Here is a 7,615-nt window from a genome sequence, read left to right on the forward strand (position 1 = left end):
TATCCACTTCCGGCCCCACGGACCTTTCTATGGTTTACCTCAATCATTTCACATGCTTCTGGGTCAAGTCCATTGATGGATCTGGAAAAGGCATATGATAGGGTTGATAGAGATGCTTTGTGGGATGATTTTAAGAGCATATGGTTTGGGGGTGGTAAGATTCTAGACACAATCCCCCCCAAAAGTTTTACCAAGGTGTCAGGCATGGGTACGATTAGGATGAAGAGAGGGGAAGGATGGTTCCCAGTGAATGTCGGGTCTCTGCAGCATGGGGTATATGATTTCCCCATTGGTTGTTTAATTTGTGGTTAGGGAGGGTAAAAAGCACGCATTTGTAAAGGGGCAAAATATGCAGTTCTGTTCGTGGATCGAGAGGGCTGGGAGATGAGTCAGTTGGTTCACCATTGATACAGCTCTGTGGCTGCATTCTTGTGAGAACTGTAGAGGTTGGTGAAACTGTGTTTGGAAAAGTGTTGCAAAAGGATAAGTTGAGGGTAAATGTGAATAGAGCAAGGTTATTGGGTTCAGTAGGGATGAGGGACAAGTGGTGTCAGTTTGAATGGAGGGGAAAAATTGGAGGAAGTGATGTGATTTGGATGTCTGGGAGTGGGTCTTTGCAGTGAAATTGGAATCCATGGAAGGAGTTATAAGTCACATGGTGGGGGAGGGGAGCGAAGGTTCTGGAAGCAATGAAGAATGTGGGGAAGGAGAAAATGTTATCCTCAGAGAGCAAATAATAATGGGTATGTTTGAAGGAATTGAAGTTCCAAAATGATATATGGCTTTGAGGCATGGGCTATAGATAGGGATGTACAGAGGGAATGGATGTGTTGTAAAATGAAATTCTACGTTTAAGGGCAATATGTGGTGAGGTGGTTTGATTGGTAAATAATGAAAGGGTAAGAGAGAGGATGTGGAAATAAAAAGGTGTGGCTGAGAAAGTAGAAGAGGGTGTGTTGAACTAGTTTGACATATGGACAGAACAGAGTTAAGGAAAGGTTGACAAGAGGATATATGTGGTAGTGGTGGAGGGAACAAGAGGAAGCCCTGAGACAAAATTGGAGTTGGAAGGATGAAGTGTGAAAAAATGAATTTTGAGTGTCAGTGGGTCTGAAACATACAGGAGGGTGAAAGGGTGCCAGGAATGGATGTGAACTGGATACGATGTTGGTACACCGGGGTCAGTGTGCTGTCCAATGCTTATGATGGGTAAATGTCTGGTGGGTTTGAGTTTAGAGCGGAGTAGTGGGAGGAGTGGTAGTGTGGGTAATTATTTATTGCTGTTAGATTATTTCAGTGTCTGTTTGCTTTGTTTGTGTTTATATTTTGTTGAGGGTCAGGGGATCATGTTGAACAGAAGTTACTGAAATGTGAGACAAAAGGTAGGCTTCCAATTTCTGCTTGAGGGGTGGTGTAGTGAGTTTATGGTAGTAGTTTGGATGGGAGGGGAACCAATAAAAACTGCTACAAAAAAGAAATGCTGAACATGTTGGGGTGAGATTGCGGTGAAGGATCTTTGTTACATAAGCGTAGGTGTTGACTGTTTGTGGTTGCAGCCAGTGATTGCTTCTGAGTCCGTACTCTTGTAGTTTGCTGCTTTGTTATAGTTGCTTTTGAGGACTGAAGATCAGGTAGGTGATACATAGTTTTTTTAAGGAAGCAGATGAATTGTTTGTAAAGGATGTTATATTTTTCTTTTTCAAATCTAGTGCCTGGTTGTGTCTGGGGGTATTTAGTTATCTATGTGCTTCTGTGTTGTGATATTGGTTTGGGAGTGAATGTAATACGTTAACCATATGTGAATGTCTAGAATAACTGAGTTTTGTTCAGTGGGAGTGACTGTTGTTCAAGTGATTAAAGTGTTGTGTTCAGGATTCATATCCTCTGTGGTTATAAGAGCAGTGAAGCTTCTTGTCTTGACAAGGTGGTGTTATTACATCTTTTGTAGTGAGGATGTGGTGAGTGACAGTCATCAGATGTTTTGCTGATGACCATTAGTATTGTACAAAAAAGGGGTTGCATTTTGCTGAAGTCTAGTATTTGGTGTGGTGGAGGAGTTGGTGGTTTGAGCCATGTTGCCACAGGTGAGTGGGTATAATCTGCTTGATTCTGTTGTCAATCAGATGTGCAAAGATTTTGATACCAATGAACAAAGTGATTATATGGCAGTAGGAGGAAGGGGATCTGGGTAGTTTCAAAGGCTTTAGGTTGGTAATTTGTTTGCCCCCAAGTTTTAAGAATATTCTTGTGTAGCCTGAAGTGGTGAAGAGATTTGGTAAAATGTTTGGATATGCAACTGGGCTAAGCTAATATCATTGAAAGTCTGATGTTGTTAGTGTTGTTCATTGCCTTTATAGCAAGGAGAGTTCTTTAAAATTTCAACTGCACTGCTTGTATCGATGAAGTGAATGTGGATGGGAAGTTGGTTTTTGGCATGGATTTGTGTATGTTTGTCATAACATTTTCCATGTGTATGTTGATGCGTTACTATGGGAGAAAGGATGGTTTACTGGAATGGGACCACCTGGGCTTCATTAAGGGGTGGCCCATTTTAAACATGGTGTGCCATTTAAGTGTGGATCTCCTTTTCACTTTAACATGTGTAGTTTTGTATTGCCATATGTTTGTGTTCATTGTGATGAGGAAGGAGTGCCCTAGTTTGCAGTTTGCCCTTCAATGATTAGGTTGGCGACTGTTGTTTAGAGTTTGGATTTGCTCTCGATTGATGTTTGGTGCAAGGTTTTGTTTGAGCCAGTTTTTCTAAATTTTTTTGTGTGGTGAGATTGTGTTGAGAAGTGTGGGTTATATTCCTTTCTATGCGCTTGTGGTATGTGTATTAGCTAGACTTGGTGGGAGATGGGTGATAATGTGAGATTGCATTTATTTAGATGGAGATTCACCTACACAGAAGATTTTGTGCTTTGTTTCCAGAAAGTGTTTAAAGCATGCAGTCTGCTTATTTGTAGTTTGTAAAATCTTTTTGGTGGTTGCATGGTTTTAGTGGGCAGGTGAGTATTTAAGATGGGCATGTAGCAAAATGCTAGTTTTGTAAGGACACCAACACCAATGAACTTAAACAACAGATAGGTTTGCGGCCAGGGGTGTGTGATGTTCACTGGTTGTTTAATTTGTTCATTGGATGGGTTGTTAGGGTGGTGAATGCAAGAGTTTTGGAAAGAGGGGACAATGTATGAAGTCTGTGGGGTATAGAGAGTTGTAAGTGAGGTCAGTTGTTGTTTGCTGATGATACAACACTGGTGGCTGATTCATGTGAGGTAACTGCAGAAAAGTGGTGACTGAGTTTGGTAAAAGTGATTTGAAAGAGAAAGTTAAGAGTAAATGTGAATAAAGAGCTATGTTATTAGGTACAGTAGGTTGAGGGTCAAGTCAATTGGGAGGTGAGTTTGAATGGAGAAAAATCTGGAGGAAGTGAAGTGTTTTAGATATCTGGGAGTGGTGGATTGGCAGCGGATGGAGCCATACGGAAGGCGGAAGTGGATCATAGGGTGGGGGAGGGGCAAAAATTCTGGGAGCCTGAAGAATGTGTGGATAGTCCGATGAACATTATCTCGGAAAGCAAAAATGGGTATTGCTTGAAGAACTGTAGGTTTTCCAACAATGTTGTATGGTTGCGAGGTGAGAGGCTTTGGATAAAGTAGTGCGCTAGCGAGGATGGATTATGTGCTCGAAATGGGATGTTTGAGGACAATGTGTGGTGTGAGGTGTTTGATCAAGTAAGTAACGTTAAGGTAAGAGAGATATGTGTGGAAAAAAAAGAGCGTTGGTTGAGTGAGAGTAGAAGGAGTGTTGTTTTGAAATGGTTTGGGCACACTGAGAGAATGAGTGTGGAAAGATTGACCAAGAGATATATGTGTGGAGGTGGAGGGAACGGGAGAAGAGGGAGTGATCCAAATTGGAGGTGGAAAGATGGAGTGAAAAAGTTTCTTGTGTGATCGGGGCCTGAACATGCAGGAGGGTGAAAGGAGAGCAGGAATAGAGTGAATTGGAGCGATGTGGGGTATACCGGGGTTGACGTGCTTCAGTGGATTGAATCAAGGCATTGTGAAGCGTCTGGGGTGTAAAACCATGGAAAGCGGTGTAGGTATGTATATTTGCGTTGGAATGTTGTGGACGTATGTATATACATGTGTTGATAGGGGGGGGTTGGGCCATTTCTTTTGTCTGTTTCCTTGCGCTACCTCGCAAAACGCGGGAGACAGGGCGGCGACAAAGCAAAAAAAAAATAGAATAAAAAAATAAAAATGAAAGCATGACATTGAATTATTACACTGAGAAACAGTCAGGCCTTGAAGCAACACCTCCCCTGAAGTATGTGATCTCACAGGACAAGAAATGTGATATGCTGTGAGTCAATGATGTCAATTCAGAATGGTGGGCAAGGTTTTGTGAGGTGTGGCCCAGAACAAACAAGATTTAGATGTCACCTTAGGTGTTTGCAAAGGATGAGTTAAGGGCTGGCACCTCCTCAAAACAGAATGTAATAAAGTGAAATGTCCTGATCCTTATATTCCGGGAAATACACAAGTGCTCACAGAATACATGACAGGGCAGAGAAAAACCTGTATATTTTCATGACTGACACGCGACAATTTAAATGCAGTTTGGACTGTTATCTCAAACACCAGTTAGTTGGAGATAATTTTATATACCTTCCTCAACTGAGGATATTATCAGTTGAGATCCCCTATTATTTGTTAGCTTGAAGTAGCTCTTTATTTATGCATTTTGTTTATGTTCTCTTTGAATTGGATGGGGCTCAATCAAGCAAGTTTATGTACAGTCCAAGCCTAAAGCTATTAGGAAGGAACTCTTCCCTCTTCAATACCAAGCACAAAATTATCTTAATGGCTGCAGTGTATGAACTGATGAGTAAAATGTAGGCATAAGGTGATACATAATCATATTGTCTTTTTTTTTTAGGATTGTGTCCCTAGTTCTGCAAGGGGGGGGCCCTAAATAATTTACATGTAATTACATTAAATTCTATACCATATCAAAGGCGACTCTACAATCTTTTATGACCGTTGCTGGAGCCCCATAAAAGTTCATTTCCAGTAACAGTTTAGGATTAAATACAACAGTCTGGTAAGGAAAAAATTATAAATTAGCTGAGAAATAAATACAGTAAACCCTTGATTTAATGGACTAATGCCGAAAGTCCGTTTAATGTAACCTAGTTGAAGTGTCAGTGAAGGCGAAGGTTTTTAGTGACAGGAAAAGAGAGGATTTGGGCAGTACTTACAAGGAAGGAGTGTAAATGGACCTGGGAGATGTTTTAAGAGAAGCAGCAGGCAGATCCAGAGGGAAGGTGCGGGGTTCAAAAAGAGGGCAGATGAGAGTTGGTGTAAGAGGTGTCATTAAACTTTGTAGATATGAATATAAAGAGGTTTTAGAGGAGGAAAATAATTTTTTCAAAATTATTGAGAATTAATGTACTGTATTATTATTTGTCCTGTCTGTTTAAATCCACTATCCATTATATCAGGGTACACTGCTTTGAGGGTTTACTGTAAAACTTTTATGAGCCCACGTTAATATCACTTTCTGTAACAGTTAACATGTAAAAATGTCCGTATGGGTGAAGAAAAAAAAAAAAACTTTTTTACCCCAAAAATTTTTTATAAAAAACTGAGAAACTACAATACGTTTCAAGACAAATATCTTAATTTTCATGACTCTTAACCAGGAAATCCTTGAATATAAGCACTAGCTCAATACTCTCAGAGCTTGAAGAGTAATTGACATCTTGAGCAGCATTTTGAAATAAAAGGAATCATAAATAATATGTTCTATACTAATGGTTGGAGGTTGGATGATTTCATATTCTCTGTGGAATGCCAGGCGTTGGTCTTGTGATAATGTTTGCATGCTTGATCTTCGTTTTCACAGCTTCTTTAAGTCGGACTGAAAGAAAACATTCCTTGTACCATAAAATCCTTATATATTAGCTTAATGCTCAGTAATAAAGTCAGAGATAATCCAAAAACTTTAAGAGACAAGTATGAACAATTTCTAAATACTATCAATTGAGGAATAAAGTGAGGGAAATGTACAGCAGAGTAAATCAAACAAAAACAAAACTAAATAAAATCACAATAATCCTTAAAGATGATCACCAAAACAAGATAATGAATAACATTACAGCCATGCAAATAGGCCTTATTTTCAAATCAGCTTCTAAAAATTGAAAATGGAAGAAATATAGAAGAAAATATAGAAGAAAACAGTAGCACATTGAGGAACTTATACAATGAGAGGAGGAACAGTTGATCCATGTATGAATAAGATGGTGCATGAAGAATTGGATCAGCATAGGAGTGAAGGTAGTGTGTAAAGAAGCAAGTGATATTTAGATAACTAGTTTTTAATATGTACAGGTACACCATCGAATTTCCAGCAACCGATGGTTCGGCAACCTCCTATAGTCCCGACAAAAATTACGTGAGGTAATTGAAATTACCGCGGCCACCAGACTAGGTTTACTGGGCAGCCACAGATGGGTTGTGTGTGGGTGCACTTACTTACATTCTTTCCAATGCATTGTTGGTGGTTGAACAGCAATTCTGTAAGATTTTTAGTTATTTTGCTTAAATTTAACCCAAGCTAGGGCTTCTAAGACATATAAGAGTGTCGGCGTGGTGACAAATGCAAAACACCAGTCCATATCGATCCAAGATAAAGTAGAACTGTTGAAAAAATGGGACCATGGAGTTTCGGTGGTAAGCTGAGTCGGTGTGACATCTACAGTATTAGTTCATTAACTGTTTATGATATAAAGAAGCAAAGGAAGAAATATTGAAATTCTATGGAGACAGTGAATTTCCCAAGAAGCAAATGACGATAGGAAAACTAAGGAAAGATGGGACGAGTACTGAGCCACGATTGAATGATGATGGAATGGTTACGACATGATAATGGACTGTGGCTACGTTGTTCCTAAAGACTTAAATTAACAACTGAGTGCGCCTATTAGTGAGGATGGCTTCAAAGAATCAAGAAGCGTCACTGGAATTTCCATGAATAAAAGCGTGCGGAGAAAGCGGTCTGCAAACACGAAGAGTTGCCGAGTATGTGACAATTGTGAAAATTGTAGATGACGAAGCACCCCAGTCCTGCAGCTAGGTGTATGATGCAGAATAAGCATTATTCATTTTATTAATATTAATTTACAATTAATAATGTGTTTAATTTTAAATTTCTAGCAGTCCATGGTATACTTGAGAAATATGGATATTATAATTAGGGGGTTAGAGGTGTTGTTGATGAATCATTAATGCGTGACCTACAGTTGGTCCAGCAAAATGGTTAATCCCCCCCCTTCCCCAGGCAAGGCTTTGGAACTCAAGAGTGGCGAAGAAAATCAATGGTGTTACTCTTTTTCTTTACTTTGCTTTGTCGCTGTCTCCCCACGTTTAGCAAGGTAGCGAAGGGAGGACAGACGGAAAAAGAATGGCCAAACACACCTACATACACATGTATACCATCACGTCCACTCATGCAAATATAACATATCTATACTTCAACGTAATACAAATGTGGATAACATGTAGTGGTGATGTGAGATGGAGATGGAAGTGAGTATTTGAAGGTTTGG

The sequence above is a fragment of the Panulirus ornatus genome, chromosome 38, assembly GCF_036320965.1.
Source record: "Panulirus ornatus isolate Po-2019 chromosome 38, ASM3632096v1, whole genome shotgun sequence".
Taxonomy (NCBI): domain Eukaryota; kingdom Metazoa; phylum Arthropoda; class Malacostraca; order Decapoda; family Palinuridae; genus Panulirus; species Panulirus ornatus.